The sequence below is a fragment of the Lepidochelys kempii genome, chromosome 1 (assembly GCF_965140285.1).
Source record: "Lepidochelys kempii isolate rLepKem1 chromosome 1, rLepKem1.hap1, whole genome shotgun sequence".
Lineage (NCBI taxonomy): Eukaryota > Metazoa > Chordata > Testudines > Cheloniidae > Lepidochelys > Lepidochelys kempii.
This window is the reverse complement of record NC_136380.1, coordinates 271,591,331-271,609,020: the sequence shown is the minus strand read 5'-3', so window position 1 is coordinate 271,609,020 and position 17,690 is coordinate 271,591,331. Positions and strand designations below refer to the sequence as shown.

Here is a 17,690-nt window from a genome sequence, read left to right as displayed (position 1 = left end):
ACATCCTACAGCCCTGGGTGTTCAACGTTGTGATAGTGAGAGGTGTCTTGGGGAGGGCCGGGGGGGATCCTCACTGGCAGGGACACTTGCATCCCACAGCGGGCCGCGCAACAGTCCTTGACCTATCCCGTAGGTGAGTAATTGGTAACGGAAGACGCGGACCCCCCAGTAGGCAACAGCATCCTGCTTCCCCATCCCTTTACCTTCCCCCATGAGGGCCCTTGTGGCCCGGAGGATTTGAAAAAAATCCCCCCATCGCTGGAGAGCAAGCTGTACCTTGTTGCGGGAGCCACGGACATCCTCTAAAAACTTCCGCAACTCTCCTTGCAGCTCATGGGGGGGTGGGGTTACAGTTTCCCGGTTGTTCCCTGGCGGGGCCCTTGGTGCAGCCCCGTGGCCCACTAAAACAGGCAAGCAGGGTGCGGCCCCCCGACGGGGTGGCTGATGGGCTGGAGCTTCTAGGCCCGCCTCAAGCCCTGGGGCGATAGGGGGCGGTGGAGGGAAAATAGCAGCCCCTAATGGGTCAGGGCAGGAGAATGCAAAGGCCGCTCCCTGGGGGTCATCGGTTGGAAAAGGGAAGGAGACAGCCCTTGGGGCGGCAATAACATCACAGGAGGTAGACTGGACAGGGGTAGGGCCAGGGGCAGGGGCAGAGGCGAGGTTCTGGGTTTCGGGAGGCAAGCAGCTGGATGGTGGCACCTCCCGATCAGGCTCGAGGGTTAAGGGGGTGGGGAGGGAGATCTCAGTAATACCGGGCATGGGCTCTATGGTGGATTTAGCAGCCACAGCATCAGGAGGTGAATTATCTTCTGTTGGGCCCCCGCCCGGGAAGGAAGTCGATTGCTCTGCACCAACGGGGGGTGTCCCTGGTGGCTTGTGTCCTGGCCGCATGGCGCTGGCTGTCACCTGAGCAGGCTCAGTGGTCGTCAGTGGGGCTCCTTGGAGGTGGGAGCAGAAACGGCAGTTAGCGGGAGGGAGCATGGGGAAAAGAGGGGTGGAGTGAGGTTGCCCAAATCGAGGTTTGCTGGCAAAAGGTCATCCTCCCCCTGGGTGACTGGGGTCAGATCTAGGGATCTCCTCGAACATGGAGGAGAGGACACTTTCCATCACCCTGGGGTTCTCCCCGCTGGCACCCACCATGACGGTTGCCTCGGGGTTCACAGGGGCTTCGGGTAGTGTCTGGACAGAAGGGGCTTCCTCGAGGGTCTCAGAGGGGAGGGTCTCCCACTGGTGTTACCACGTCTTTCCCGGTGGATGGGACGCACTCGTGGGCAAAGCAGAAGGTTCGGCATCGGTGCCCCCCTTCCTGGTCTTCCAGGGGGCCTCCGCCTCAGCTAGATGAGGCGGAGCTCGAGCCTTCTGCTTGCCTTGCTTCCCCTGGACTAGGACCCAGCCCTCCATGGCATCATCTGGGGGCTGGTTAGCAGGGATCGTATCAGGGGGTAAAGGCGATGGCTCAGAGGCTTGGGGGTGCGGGGGACGGTGGGGCGGCATAAGGGAGGGAGGATTCTCCCTTGGGCAGGCTCTCTCCCATGCCTGGTGGTATCTCTGCCACACCCTCCTCCATAGGCCCCGCCAGATTGTCAGCAGTGAGGGCGGGGCTCTCCCACTTGTCTGGGCGTTGTAGGGGAGGTGCCCCTTGGGCCTGAGCGGGAGAAGTGGTGGTCCAAAGAGGAGGAGGGGTGGGTTCGGGTATCGGGGGGCCAGGGACGTCAGCAATGACGGGGCCGATGTCCTGCCAGGTCTCGGGGGTCCCAGGTGCCCTTCCTTGCCGGGCTAAGGGGCAGTCCCTCCGGACATGCCCCGATGCCCAGCAGAGGTAGCGCCGGGCTTCCCCCGTGGAGAAATACACCCGGTAACGGGCCCCCTGGTGGGGGCCTAGGAAGGACCCCTCGAGCGCCTCTCCGTCACACGCCGCCGATGGCCGTAGAAGCTGCATTTGCCGGCGGAAGGAAAAGATGTGATGGAGGGTGGGGTCCTTGCAGCCCAACAGGAGAGGGCTGATAACAGAAACAGGTTTCCCCAGGGTGGAAAGGGCAGATAACAGGGCAGCATTGGGGAGAAAAGGAGGGACAGAGGTCAGGACCAGGCAGACGCCCCGGTCCTCTAGCGGCTCTAGGGGGACAAACACCCCCCCCACGCCAGGCCCCTCTCCACTGCCTTCTGGGCGGCAGCCTCCGATGCTAAGAAGAAGACAACCTTCCCATACATTTTGGAGGCCGCCACAATGGCCGAGGGCCCCACCACCCTCGCCAACGCCTGCACGTAGGTCTCCACGTGAGGCGAGGTGGGCACCAGGAGGCATCGGACACCGTGCTTCCTTGTCATGGTGGGGAAGGGGCCCCGGCTGCTGTTGATGGTGGTGGAGGCGGTGGGCGGGAGAGATGACGAGGCAGCAGGTGGGGGGGCTGTTGCTGCCCAGGCATACATCCTGGGGGGTGAGGGAGGGACACCCACAGAGCTGGTGGAGGGGGCAGCGGGGAGGATGCCGTGGTTGGTGGCGGGGCCGCAGCAGTGGGGGTGGCCCCTGCCATGGAGGGCCTCATGGTTTTAGTGGGGCCCTTCCCCTTCTTCTTGCCCTGGCTTTTCCCGCCAGCTGGGGGGGGCTCCCCTAGAGTCTGGGGAGGCGGTGGGCATGGCAGCGGCGGAGGTCACCCCGTGCCCTCCATTGCCAATGCCCCAGCGGGGGCAGTGGCAGGTGGTTAACTGGAGTTGGGATCAGGTAAAAAGGCACAGACTGTGGGATAGGCAGTTCGGGGGGGGCACATGAACCACCGTACGCTTGTCCAGAGAGTCCTGTTTGGTTGGCTGGTGCTTCTGGCCCACATGGTGGAATCAGGGTGAGCAGCTAAGTCCAGAGGCAGATGTTAAACAGCCAGCAATGACGATGGAGGGGGCAGCGATGAGGATAGTAGTGTGGGGGGGATGGGACACAGATGGATCGGGGGACAGCTCCATTCCGCACCCCCTGTGTCCCTACAAACACAGTCACGACACAGTCAAGGCCTCCCCCCACACGAGAGCACAGTTCAAAAGTTACTCAGTCTTGGGCCCCCTCCATGGCGATCTGTAGATTCCCCGGGCGGTGTTCCTCCGGTAGACAGCTGTTTCTCTGTCTGTTCCGAGCTTTCTTTTTCACATTCCAGGGATGCGGGAGCAGATGATAAGAAATTCTCTTAGCAGGAGATGGGTCCGCAGACAAACAGCAAGCGGCTGGGTCTGTGGGCTGGGTCCTTCCACTCCCCTCCTCTGAGGAGTGGGTCAGCAGGCCCCCCCTCTCTCGGGGGGGGGGGGGGGTTTCAGCTGGAGCGGCAGCAGCTTCCGAGGGCGGGTGGGCGGGGGGCTAACAGCCAGCGGGCAGCCGGCCAGCACTCTAGCAACAGCAGAGAAAGAAAAAAAAACAACAAAAAGAAAAGAAAGGGGGAGAGCGTTTGGCCCCGTTGGGGGCGAAGCCAAAAGCAGGGGCAAAAAGCAAGGAAAGCCCAGGCCAGAGGGCAGCAGTAGGAGAGCAGGCTAAGTAGGTCCCTTTTCCCTGGGTAAGGTAACAGGGAAGATTTCAGAACAATCAGGAACCTTCTGGAGGCAATTAAGACAGGCTGATTAGAATACCTGCAGCCAATCAGGAAGCTGCTAGAATCAATTAAGGCAGGCTAATCAGGGCACCTGGGTTTAAAAAGAAGCTCACTTCAGTTTGTGGTGTGCATGTGAGGAGCTGGGAGCAAGAGGCACTAGGAGCTGAGAGTGAGAACGTGGACAGTTGGAGGACTGAGGTGTACAAGCATTATCAGACACCAGGAGGAAGGTCCTATGGTGAGGATAAAGAAGGTGTTGGGAGGAGGCCATGGGGAAGTAGCCCAGGGAGTTGTAGCTGTCACACAGCTGTTCCAGGAGGCACTCTAGACAGCTGCATTCCACAGGGCCCTGGGCTGGAACCCGGAGTAGAGGGCGGGCCCGGGTTCACCCCAAATCCTCCTAACTCCTGGTCAGACACAGGAGGAGTCAACCTGGACTGTGAATTCAGAAAAATGGCCAAGCTGAGGGCTGCCGTGAAGCTCCAAGGCGAGCAAATCTGCCAATAAGCCCAAGACCCACCAAGGTAGAGCAGGAACTTTGTCACAGTATATAAACGGCAAAAACATGTTACGTTTGACATTGAAAGATTAGCCTTCTTGACCCCATGCCTGGGTTAGGATTAATTCATTGTTTTAATGATAGCTCCTTTATGGAGATAAAAGCACTATTGACTGACTCAATCACAGCCACAATGACAGAAGCAAATCTCTCTTTCAATATTTTTGGCTAGCACAAGGCTCCCATAGAGCAAATGCACCTGGTCTCCATACTGCCTGTGCCAAACTTACACTTGCAGTAGGGATAGAAAAAACATGTGCATCAAGCAGAGAAAACACAGCCCACAATATTCAAGCATGAGCAGAGTGGCGTTCTTCTTCGTTTTTCCCTTTTTCTTTGTCCTCTTAAGTTGAATGCTGAGGGATGGATTATAGCAGTCAGGTCACAGGCTTGTGCAGGACACAGCACAGAGCAGCGTCATCCCAGAGGGAAGACCAGAGAGATTGTGCCTGAGGCAGGCAGTCTTTCCCCATGCTGCTCTTTGAAAGAAGGGTTCTACAATCTGGTTTATTCTTCCTAATGGATGAAGCAGTTGTTTGTCCCTGTGTGTTGGCCCCACTCCACAACCTATTACAGAGGTGGGTAGGACCCAGGGCCGGCTCTAGGTTTTTTGCCACCCCAAGCAAACAATTAGCTGCCCCAAGCTCTGAGAGTGCAACTGGCCGAGCCAAAAAAAAAAAAAAAGGGGGGTGGGGGAGTGGCCGGAATGCCGCCCCTGGAATTGTGCCGCCCTAAGCACCTGCTTGCTTTGCCTAGAGCTGGTCCTGGTGGGACCACGATCCCATCTTCTCCCTGTCCTCTTTTTTTGGCATATTTTTAAGCTTGTGAAGATTAGGTTTTTTTCAGTAAATGTCAGTGAACATTGACTGCTCTGTACACACACAACCAACAAAAATATCTCCCTCAAAAATAATCAAAATTTGCGGGCAGGCAAAGTAAGAACAATGCTGGTTGGGAACTTGTTCAAGTTTGATTTAAGAATATTTACTTTGTATATTTTGACATGTGATGTTTTAAGTTTTAAAGATTTAATGTTTTGAATCAGAATGTCTACTATCATTAATAATTGTTGTCTGACCTCCCCACAACATCCCGCAACTGTGAAAATTCTAAATGATTAAACAATTTAGAAGGCTTACAAATAAACAGTGATACTATTCTTCAAGATTATAAAAAAAATAAAATTGAATTCTGCCCAATCTACGTATTTTGCATCCCTGCATGCTGAAACAAGGACCTTGGTATAGTGTTTTCCTATGATGGATTTCACTTTACAAGTAATCATCCTATTCTTTTTAACTCTTCAGTATCCGTAAGTGAGTGTCCTCACACATTGGGCTCTGAAAGGGATTTGTCAAAGCCCTCACTTTGAAATGAGCATCAAATTATTTACTTTGAGGACCAATGATGCAACACACAATGCACCACTCAACACATGTGACCCTTTCTCCCTGCAGAGAATCTGCAGAGAATCAGAGGAAGCCGGCAGGAGAATATAATTATCTCTTCTTGTTAGATACCATATAGGTTTCAAATGGTAACTGTAAATGGGGAATCATCATCTAGCGGGTGTATTTTTAATGGCTTCCCTAGGGATCAGTTCTTGGCCGTACACTATGTGACAAGGAAGAAAACATAATATCATCACTGATAAAGTTTGCAGACGACACAAAGACTGGGGGAGTGGTAAATGATGAAGAGGACAGGTCACTGGTACAGAGAGATCTGGATTGCTCAGTAAACTGGACACAAGGAAACAATATGAATTTTAATATGGCCAAATGTAAGGTCATACATCTAGGAAAAAAGTATGCAGGCTATATATACAGGATTGGGGATTTTATCCTGGGAAGCAGTAACTGAAAAAGTTTTGAGGGTCATGGTGGATAATCAGCTGAATATGAGCTCCCCGGGTGGTGCTGTAGCCAAAAGATCTAATGTGATCCGTGGATGCATAAACAGAGAAATATTGAGTAGGAGTAAAGAGATTATCTTACCTCTGTATTTGGCACTGGTGTGACCACTGCTGGAACACTACATCCATTCTGGCATCCACAATTCAAGAAGAATGTTGATAAATTGGAGAGGGTTCACAGACGCGTCAAGAGAATGATTAAAAGATTGGAAAACATGCCTTATAGCAATTGACTCAAGGAGCTCAGTCTATATAGCTTAACAAAGAGAAGGTTTAGGGGTGACTTGACCACAGTCTATAAGTACCTACATGGGGAACAAACATTTGATAATGGGCTCTCCAGTCTAGCAGATATGACACGATCCTATGGCTGGAAGCGGATGTACAATTTAATTCCAGTGTGACATTAACACTGAGGGTAATTAACCACTGGAATGCTTTACCAGGGGTTGTGGTGAATTCTCCATCGCTGCCAATTTTAAATTCAAGATTTAATGTTTTTCAAAAACAGAGGCTCGAGTTCAAATGGAGAAGTTCTATGACCTGTGTTATGCAGGAGGTCAGACTAATTGATCAAATCAGTCCCAGCTGGCCTTTATTAATCTGCATACAGGCCAGAGATGATGACTAGTAAATTTGATACCACATGTAGAACTAGGATTTTAGCTACTGACGTTCAGAAATTCTCCTGGCACTTTTTGCAAGAGCTGTGACGTTAACCCCAATGTGCACACCAAGTTCAGTTTGGGTAGTTACATTCTGAATATCAGAAGTTCCCCTACTTCAATTGCACATGGTAGTATTCTCCACTTTCCATCCAAACGTATTATACAGTATTGCTGTAAGCTCTTACAGGTATGTCTACACTGCATTGTAAACCTTGGTCTGTGGGACCCGGGCTTGTAGACTCTGTTTCAAAGTGCACGCTTGAGCCTCCAGACTGCATTGTAAACCTGGGTTTACAATTGCTGGACTTAGATCTCACAATCACGCTAAGGCATACATAGTGAACTACACAGACATTCTGACTTGGGTCTGTGGCTTGAGCGGTGTTGACACTGCAAAATGACAGGGCTTGGACTTGAGTTGCAGAGGGACTCAGCTCTGACCCCCAAGCCCAGCAGGGTTCTAGGGCCTGAGTCAAACTGATTTGTGTGTAGACAAAAGGTGAGCTTCAGCTCAAACCTGAGTCAGATCCTGGCCATAATGTGCAGTGTAGGCATACCTTTAGACAGTTGCCACGTTTTGCTGCAGAAGGTAACTGTAGATCTTTGATGGGCAAAGTGATAAGACTATATTGTGAACATATATGCCCTGATGCTGTGTGGTGCTGCTGAGTTTTATCAGCACCCCTCAGTTTCCCAGAATGGGACATATTATGATAAGTCATTTTCTAAAGGTGAAAATTATCTGATTCTTATGGAGAGTGGGAAGTGAAAGGGGGAAAATTCCAGCTTTCAAAGCTTTCTATTACTCATCCATATCTCTGAGCAGTTAAAGTCTCCGTTCAAACTTCACATGGGAGGGGAATTCCCTAGGAAACAAAAAGAGGAAGTTGACATTTAGTTTGGCCTGTACCCTCACAAGAAAAGGTTAGGGTTAGAGACCAATAACAAGTAGTGAAGACTGCAGAGGTCAGCTGTAAGACTTGTAACTATGCACAAGATCTCTCATCTTCCAACAGCTTCTGGACATTTATTTTTAAACTTCTGTAACATCTCCTTTATTTTATTTCTAATCTAGTTAATTCTCTTCAGTAGCCTTTGCTCTACAGAACACTAGCAAGAGCAGTAACCTTCCAGCAAACGTTAGTCACTGGCAAAGATTCTCTAGGTTAAAATCAATGAAAAGAGAGGAGAGAAAGAATCAAATATGGGTCTTATGGGACATTAACTATGTTTGTTAAGGGTTTTCCATTACTGCTCGGTGTCTATTATAAACGGATGGTATTGCAATATAGCCCCCATGAAATCTATAGCTATCAATAATTCAATCTTGAGAGCTTTATAGGCAATGGGATCCTATCCTGGAGTTGTGTTATTAGTTTAGATGAAGATGTTAAAAGAAAACAAGAAGGGAGGGGGAAAAATGGATTAGCCTTGATTGTCTATATTAGCCATATTTCTGAATTCTGCCAGCAGGGTAAAGGGCTGTAGTGCAAATACTTTTAGCTAAAGGAACTGATCGCCAAAAGCAGATCAGCCTAACGGGAGACAAAAAGGCATCTGTATAAAGTACGCTCTGTGATGTCAGCCATGTCCAAGTATAAAGAAGGTGAGCTTCATCGCCTTCTTGAACTAACTTGCTCTAGTTGTGTAAAAGTCTTACCCAGATGGATTCAAATTGTCCAAATTAAAAGGCAGTATTTGGGTTAAAACCCTGTGAAATCCCAGAGAGTGTAGAGCATAAAAGAAAGAGAATGATTGTACAAATACACCTTGCAGCTATTTGTGAATTATTCTGTTTGTTATAGCTTGAAAACCCAGTTTTTCCTAGGGCCCACTTGCCAGATCACAAGTTAAGGATTAGGAGAATTCTATTTTATTAATTCTAACCACTAGCTTTGCCTCAGTCTTTATAACATTGAGAAACTTGCCAACAATGAATAAGATGTTTTGAGAATACAAGAAGATCCAAAGATAGTTATTTGCTCTCTGTGTTTATAACTGGATTAAATGTTCAGCTCATAAAGGCTGGAGCAAGAATGGGTACTTGAGGAATAAGGAAGTAAAAGAATTAACAAACAACATGATTGAAATCGAGTTGAAGTAATTGGCATTAGTGAAGTAAATGTATCTCATTTATCATGGAACTGTAGACTTCCAAACCTGACCTGATTATAAACCATACTTATCCCAGTTCATTGGCATAGCATCTGCTAGATAGACTGCATGTGGATGGGCCACACTTTAGAAGCACGTCACTGCGCTGCTTAGCAGTGTACAATCAAGTATTGCACCAAATATATCCTCACAACGAGATACACCACTTAACTTAACGGAAAGATAAAGGTTTGCTTGCATGACTGAACTTTCATGCTATCTGGATAAAGAGCCTGCGGAGTGTGAAATGACTCGTGTTTAGCTTCTTTCTATGAAGATCATAGAATTTACTGGAAAGGTAGTAGCACTTTGGCCAATATACTGGGTTGAAGGAATCAGTCAGTTGTTTTCTATTACATAAAGAAAGAGACAATATGTAAGGGGGGAAAGGATAATTGTTCATACAATAGAATGTTCTGCTTCCAGTCAAAAATATTGGCTTCTTTCTGTATTAGCTAGCAGAGGGCTATACTTAACTTTTAAGGCTATTAGTTGCTAAGGAACAAGTGACAGAGACTAACAATAATACATCTCTGAATAATAAAATAATAAATAATAATAGATTCTTTTGTGTACTATGCTATTGTTACGCCTCAGTATCAAAAAAACTGAAACAAAATGCCCAGAGGACCAAGAGAAAACTACAACAGCTAGTCTTTGAATACATTCTCTGACCATTCTGAAGTTGATTCTCCTCTCACCAATCCTAGTGAAAATCAGGAGTCCAGGGAGTTACCCTGATGTAAGTAAGAGGTAGGGTGACCAGATGGCAAGTATAAAAATTGGGACGGGGGTGGGGGGTAATAGGTGCCTATGTAAGAAAAAGCTCCAAAAATCGGGACATCTGGTCACCCTAGTAAGAGGAAAATCAGGACCTCTGCCTTTTTGGTTATTTTCTCTAAATGATTATTCTTTGTCTGCAAACCCATTTCAAGGATCTCAGTCACACACAATTAGCTTGCACATATTCTTTTCTTGGGAAGTAAAATTTGCCTCTTCTAGCAAAGAAATCCCAGCATAGAAGCTATCAATGGGGACTGATTGCACGCTGGGCTTGAAGTTGTATCAATCTGGGGTTTTCCCTATCATCCAGTCACCCAACATCCCATCAGCTCCAGCATCAAGTGAAAAAATAAAATACTAAATTAGATTTAAAAGAAAATTGTAGCCCTAGGATTTAAACTAGTGTACGCCAGAAAACCAATACCCAGTAACAAGAAGATATGATGTTGGAGTATCATACTGTAAATAAAAATGGCCTTTAAATATTCACAAAATATACTAGTGTGTGCGTGTGTGCCTGGCCAGTGGAGAAAGGCAGGCAAAAGACAAGTCAGTATAGCAGCAAACAGAGATTACTTTTTTTCAGCATGTGTGTTCTTGATCCAGAAGAGAACAGGGATTTTTTTAACGACACTTGTTATCAGTCAGTTTCATTCCCTGACAAAGCCTCATTAGCTTTGTTTAAATGACAGTCCTTCTTCCGTTTCAGAGTAACAGCCGTGTTAGTCTGTATTCGCAAAAAGAAAAGGAGTACTTGTGGCACCTTAGAGACTAACCAATTTATTTGAGCATAAGCTTTTGTGAGCAACAGCGTACTTCATCGGATGCATACTGTGGAAAGTGTAGAAGATCTTATTATATACACACAAAGCATGACAAAATACCTCCTCCCACCCCACTCTTCTGCTGGTAATAGCTTATCTAAAGTGGATAAAGCTTATCTTCTGGGAACTCTTCTGGCTCTATCAATCTGTTTCTTCACTTCCGCAGGTGGGTATTGTAGTTGTAAGAATGCTTGATAGAGATCTTGTAGGTGTCTGTCTCTGTCTGAGGGGTTGGAGCAAATGTGGTTGTATCGCAGAGCTTGGCTGTAGACAATGGATCGTGTGGTGTGGTCAGGGTGAAAGCTGGAGGCATGTAGGTAGGAATAGCGGTCAGTGGGTTTCCGGTATAGGGTGGTGTTTATGTGACCATTGTTTATTAGCACTGTAGTGTCCAGGAAGTGGATCTCTTGTGTGGACTGGACCAGGCTGAGGTTGATGGCGGGATGGAAATTGTTGAAATCATGGTGGAATTCCTCAAGGGCTTCTTTTCCATGGGACCAGATGATGAAGATGTCATCAATGTAGCGCAAGTAGAATAGGGGCGTTAGGGGACGAGAGCTGAGGAAGCGTTGTTCTAAATCAGCCATAAAAATGTTGGTATACTGTGGGGCCATGCGGGTACCCATAGCAGTGCTGCTATGATTTAACAGATTGATAGAGCCAGAAGAGTTCCCAGAAGTCACCTACTACAGGACAGGCCTAACAAAGAAAATAACAGAACGCCACTAGCCGTCACCTTCAGCCCCCAACTAAAACCCCTCCAACGCATTATTAAGGATCTACAACCTATCCTGAAGGATGACCCAACCCTCTCACAAATCTTGGGAGACAGGCCAGTCCTTGCCTATAGACAGCCCCCCAACCTGAAGCAAATACTCACCAGCAACCACATACCACACAACAGAACCACTAACCCAGGAACCTATCCTTGCAACAAAGCCCGTTGCCAACTGTGCCCACATATCTATTCAGGGGACACCATCACAGGGCCTAATAACATCAGCCACACTATCAGAGGCTCGTTCACCTGCACATCCACCAATGTGATATATGTCATCATGTGCCAGCAATGCCCCTCTGCCATGTACATTGGTCAAACTGGACAGTCTCTACGTAAAAGAGTAAATGGACACAAATCAGATGTCAAGAATTATAACATTCATAAACCAGTCGGAGAACACTTCAATCTCTCTGGTCACGCGATTACAGACACGAAAGTCGCTATTTTACAACAAAAAAACTTCAAATCCAGACTCCAGCGAGAAACTGCTGAATTGGAATTCATTTGCAAATTGGATACAGTTAACTTAGGCTTGAATAGAGACTGGGAGTGGCTTAGTCATTATGCAAGGTAGCCTATTTCCCCTTGTTTTTTCCTACACCCCCGCCCCCCAGACGTTCTTGTTAAACCCTGGATTTGTGCTGGAAATGGCCCACCTTGATTATCATACACAATGTAAGGAGAGTGATCACTTTAGATAAGCTATTACCAGCAGGAGAGTGGAGTGGGAGGAGGTATTTTTTCATGCTTTGTGTGTATATAATAAGATCTTCTACACTTTCCACAGTATGTATCCGATGAAGTGAGCTGTAGCTCACGAAAGCTTATGCTCAAATATATTGGTTAGTCTTTAAGGTGCCACAACTATTCCTTTTCTTCTTCCGTTTGTGTCCATTCCAGGAGAAAAACTTGGGGAAAACAACCATTTTGCCCATTGCCATTTCTCAGGGGTTTTCCATTAGCAGGCAAGCAAATATGCATCTAAGTTTTGCAACACATGCTTCAAAATTGCCATATAAGATCACAAAAAAATAACACCAAAGTGAGGTGGTTAATTGGAAAAGTTAGATACAGGTTAGCAGTTCTATTTTTATGCTTACTCAGTGGGAGGGAAAGTTGATTGTCAAATTACCAAATAATTGAGTTTCACGACAAAAACTTTTGCAACAACAACAAAAAGTTTCATCCAGTTCTTACTCCCAAGTGTCTGATCACACTGACGGGGGTTATAGCCATACTGCTGTAGATTTCACTAAGTAGATTCAGGCTTGATGTATTTTGTAAATCTTGTAATCTGAGTTTCCAGGATTCTCAGCTGAGTGCCCTGCTCTTCACCTTACTCATTCTGATGAAAATGAGAATCAGGTTACCATAGAAAAGGAAGTAAAAGAAATAGGAAAATAATATGAAGTGATGAGATTGAGCCATCCTCAGTGGCAAAAATTCATTCAAGAGTAATTTCTCTTGCAACAACATGTAGTCCTTGATCCCCAGAATTATGCCTGATATGAGGCCTCAGCCTGACAGTGGATTGTTACAATAAAGAACTGCTCAACAAATAACACATTAGAAATCTGTCAAAAGATTATTACTAAAACTCAGGAGATCTGTTTGCCAACTTTCCAGAGTACATATTTCCACTGATTTAATTTGCTTTAATGGAGCACAATGCAGTGTCATTTACCCAATAACTACTGAGAAATTCAAGTAACAATTAGGGATATCCAAAGTGTTTTGCCTAAAGTAAGAAAACAGACAGGATCTTTACACAACCCTTGAATCTAATATGAAACTTGGAGATTTCTTTAAAAGAGAGAAAGAAAGAGAACACACTTCTGCTTTTCATCAATATCATGTGATGCTTCCTCACTACTACCTGCCCTTAGCATAAGGAACTCTTGTCTGTGCCTGCCATGGTTCAGTTCCCCAACTCCACCGGTCACAGGCAACACAAGCACTCTCCTCTAGGCCTTGCTGGCCCTGCTGTCACTCTACAGATTAGCAATTGGCACACCCCAGCCCACAAGCCCTCCAAGCATCTCCCTGGAGCATCCAGCCCCTGGCCCACTCTCCTGCTGGTAATAGCAAATGGTTACATATAAGATAAAATCATAACATGCTTTCTACAACCTAGACTTAATTAACAGGATATTCTCATGTCCAATAAAGGACTGATAACTCAGAATCTGTGTAGTGCTTTACGGACAAGCTAGCTTTGACCCTCCTTTCATGATGCAGACATGCAGTCAGTTTGCCTCCTGGGTGAAGGATTCAGTGTGTCCCTTTGCACTCCAAGATATACCAGACCAATTCTGTGCGTTTATTCCTAAACAGAAAATCCCCCTGCTGTTTGTTTCTTCCTGCAGATTTCCTCTCTTGTAGATTTCACAGTCTCTCAACTGGCACCTAACTCAATATGCATCTAGGCATGTAATATACCAGACACAGATGGCCAGACAGGGAGATACGTGTCAGTTACCTCCTGCCTGAAAGGAACCTCTCCAAGATAAAGGCATGTCACCAAGAGATGTAGATACATAACTACTTAAATATTATCCCTACATATGTTTCACAGTGATTATAATGACCAATGGGCTATGGCTCTTGGTACAGACCTCACATGCCACCCTTTAGTGAACTATTATGCAGATGTCTGAACTAGGAGATGTCTGCCAGTTGGCACCAAGGGGTCCCTGGGTCACATAGAACTAGAAAGGTTGTTCTTGCAGACTTGCTGTCTTCCTGAACTAGGAATTAATGGCAGTATCAGGAAAGAACATGTTCTCATATTGCCTGCTTCACCTCTCTTTTTTAATCCCCCCCCCACCCCCCTGTTTTCACACAGCAGGAAAGAGGTAGAAAGTCAAGAAGTGCTTTTCCTCTACATGCTTGCTAATGCAAGATTATTCCCCACAGCGCATTAGCTAGTGTTTTGTCAAGTTATCAAAGCCTCACATCACTAGTTGTTGGAGTGTTCCTGCCTCCTGCTTCTGTGGTCAAGGTTCCTCAGTCTTTAAGACAGGAGCCATAGGGGAACCCAGGCCCTCCCCTCCACCAGGTCCCAGCCCAAGGCTCTGTGTAAGTCAACCCCTGAGTAGGGGAGTCTGTGTCCACTGCCCCGGGCTACTTCCAACTATTGCCCTTTCAGTTTGGGGCATGGCCCCAAAAGTCCAAGTTCCTGTGGTGACTTGTCTCTAGTAGTGCTCCCTAGTGGACCCTAGGTGGCATCCTGCTGCAGTCCCAGGTTCCTCCACATGTGGCAGCCATAAATTTGGCAGGGTCAAGACCCCGACAAGGTCTCCAAGCTTCAGGCACCTGGGTTCCTCTTAGGCCGGGTGCTCCTGTCAGCTATTATAGAAAAAGCGTGCTACACTAGAAAGTATTTTTGACGAGAAGCAGAGCCCTCTATTGTATGAGCAATTTCTCTTTCTCCCTTACATACTGTCTCTTTTGGCCAGGAAGATGGGGCTTACTTCCTGGTGGCTGCCTCGACTGGCAGGCTAGCGATCAGCTAGCTCTTGCCTTTTCACCAGTCAGCCCCAAACTGAGGCAGGCTCCCTCCTTTCCTCTCCCCTCCAGGCCTGGCATTGGCTGCAGGTACAACAGGACAGGGCTAACTGGCCCAAAGGCTCTCTCACCCCTTCTGTGCTGGTGGACAGTTTCTCTGCTTCACCACACTTTCTCAGGAAGACTCGTACACAACCTCATGCATCACAGCATTGGGAAGGGTTTCAGCCAAAATTGTCCCTATAAATTTGCCTCCTTCCTCTCAGACAGTCCTGCATACGACATCCTAACGCACTACTGTCCACCTTTGGAGTTTAACACCCTTCAGTTATTTGTAGACTATTGTCAGAGGGGAAGTTGTTCTAGAGGTATTAATGGGTAACACTTGCATCAAATGGTTTACGCTGATTTTGCCATAAGTTCCAGATACAATATTTACCATATATAGCACAGGCTTGTGCCAATTGGGATTTGTTCAGGTTTGAAGATAAAAGGATTGAATGTTTCTGAGGAGGAAGATATGGATAAACAGAGGTTGTGGATGCCTGGGGTTGTCAAGTACTACATTCAGGATGGTCATTAAAATGATAGCTGTTCGACACACAAACCAGAATTTCAAATATAACCTCTGGGATGTGCCTTTTTATGCATATTTGAAGATTGAGGATGTGTGTATTTTTACACGCATTTCTCTGTTTCTCTTTTGCTAAATATATATTTCCAGACAAAAACAGAGTTAAGGTTGAGAGTCCATAACAGTAATTTTAGGGTAAACTACATCACAGATGTTGTAATTATCTCCCAAACAAGTATTATAAACCTAGGAAATTCAGAACGAAGGCGTAACTTAAAAGAAATCCACACATGGTAAGGTATGGAGATAATTGAAGACACCCAAACCACTCTGTTATAACATGAGGGATTTTTGTAAATTTTATGAGTGTCTTTTAGAATCAATTTAGACTAATCTAGGGCCACACACACTAAAGTGTCACTCATAATTATTAATAAAACAATAGCTAGCTCTTATATAGCACTTTTTCTCCTTAGAGAGCAGTGATTTACAAAAGGAAGTCAGGATGTTATCCCCATTTTACATATGGGGAAATGGAGGCACAGCGAGGTAAAGTGACTTACCCAAGGTCAGCAGGCCAGTGGCAGAGCCAGGAACAGAACCCAGAGTTTCAGCCCAGTACTCTACCCACTAGGCTATATGATAGTAGAAACATTTCAATGTTTATTATAATGAAATATTTTCATATGATTGAAACAAAATATTTTGAAATAATGATTACCTTTTCATCCCAAACTGAGATGAAACCAAACCTCAGATTTTCCCATGGGAAGAAAATTCCAATTTTCAGCCAGCTGAATGGTGTCACCACAGGGCAGAGTTAAGGTTGCTCAGGTGCCCTAGAGTTCATTTCCATAGTTTCACCTATTTGGATTTCTTTCCAATCTGAAATTAATTCTAAATTTTCTCGGTTTATGATGATTGGTTTAGGGATAATTATAATATCCCTGCAGTGCAGTTTACTACAGCTGTGCAGAGAAAAGTAATTCTGTTTCACAGAAGATTCTGATATTTGAAAATTTGGTTTCATTCCAGTTTGGGAACCCCCGCAAAAAAATTTCAAAATGCTCCACAAGACAGAATTGAGATGTGACCCAGGCTCCCCAGCAACCTGCCAGGTGGGCTGCCAAAGAACGAGGCAGACAAGCTGGCAGGAAACCAAGCAAGTTTCCTATGAAAATCTGTCTGGCGGGCAGAATACTGACGGAATCCTGCCTGGTTTCCAGAGGAAATTCTTAAAAATTGTGCCAGCTCTGCAAAACATTTCAAGTCAGACAAATATGCAATTTCTGATGAAAGATGTTTCTTCTCTAGTTTGCCCTAAAGTGTTGACACATTCTATGTTCCTTACCTCCAACGTATTGCAGTTTTTGTCTGGCACCTCATATGTTGAAGCTTTTGTGCAACTGGAGAAGAAATATATTCCTTCCCCTGGGTTCTTTGCTTTCTGGTAACTGTTTATTGTTGCAAATGATTATGAACCTTCTTTCAGAGTTCAGTTACTGCAATTCTAGACATTGCAGTATTTATAAGATAAGATTCAGTTCTGCTTAACTAGGATCACAACCTGGGTGGTTAACGTTTGACAAGGAAGTCACTCTTTCCTTCTCCTCAGACGCTACATATTAACTGATTCCTTGAGATCAACAAGGACTCCCCCTTAAGTCAGGTTCCAGGTTCATTTAAGCAAATAAGTTAAATACTATAGTTCCTGTAAGAGTAACATATTTCCATTACTTTACTACACAGTGTGCTGGAGGAGAGGAAAATCCCCTTATTTCCACTGCTCTGATGTTTATGATAGAAAACTCCCAGTGATGACTCATGTTGTAGTACAAGAAGCCTGTGCATGTGATGACTGACTTTCACGGATTGGGAAAGTAAGGGGCTTTCCACAGAACACTGCTGCATTCTTGGTGCTTTGCAGGGAGATTAGCTATTGTGTCTGTTAATTGGTTTGTGTGAAATCTTGGGCAGCAGAGGGACCCCAGAAAGCACATAATGCAGCAGAAACATTGTATGGAATGGATGTACATGGTGAACTGAGCAGCTGAGCTTGAATGAATAGGGAAAGTTGTTGGTAAACTGGAGGAGTGGGAGGGTTGTAAGCCAGGGAGTTTATGAACTGCAGGAATACACACTGGGTCACTGGAACTATTGCAGGCCATAAGCTGTACTCTGTTGCAGCTACATGCTTCTTGTCTTGCAGGATTCGCTCTAGCGTAAACATCTGTGTTGGTTCTGATACACAGCCAATTTCACTGGAGCGAATGTAAAATTCCTTGCTCTTATAAAATACACAGTAATACTTTACACTATGAGCCCCAAGCACACTAGCTGTCAATAATGGTAT

General features: G+C 46.1%; 1 long non-coding RNA gene across 1 annotated transcript in view; it reads right to left on the bottom strand.

The window, feature by feature from the left end:
* Positions 1-16,777, bottom strand: part of LOC140906662 (uncharacterized) — a 50,852-nt gene extending 34,075 nt beyond the window's left edge. The window contains exon 1 of the long non-coding RNA XR_012157194.1: positions 16,689-16,777. This is a non-coding gene — a long non-coding RNA (uncharacterized LOC140906662). The remainder of the gene's footprint in view (positions 1-16,688) is intronic.
* Positions 16,778-17,690: the final 913 nt, after the last annotated feature.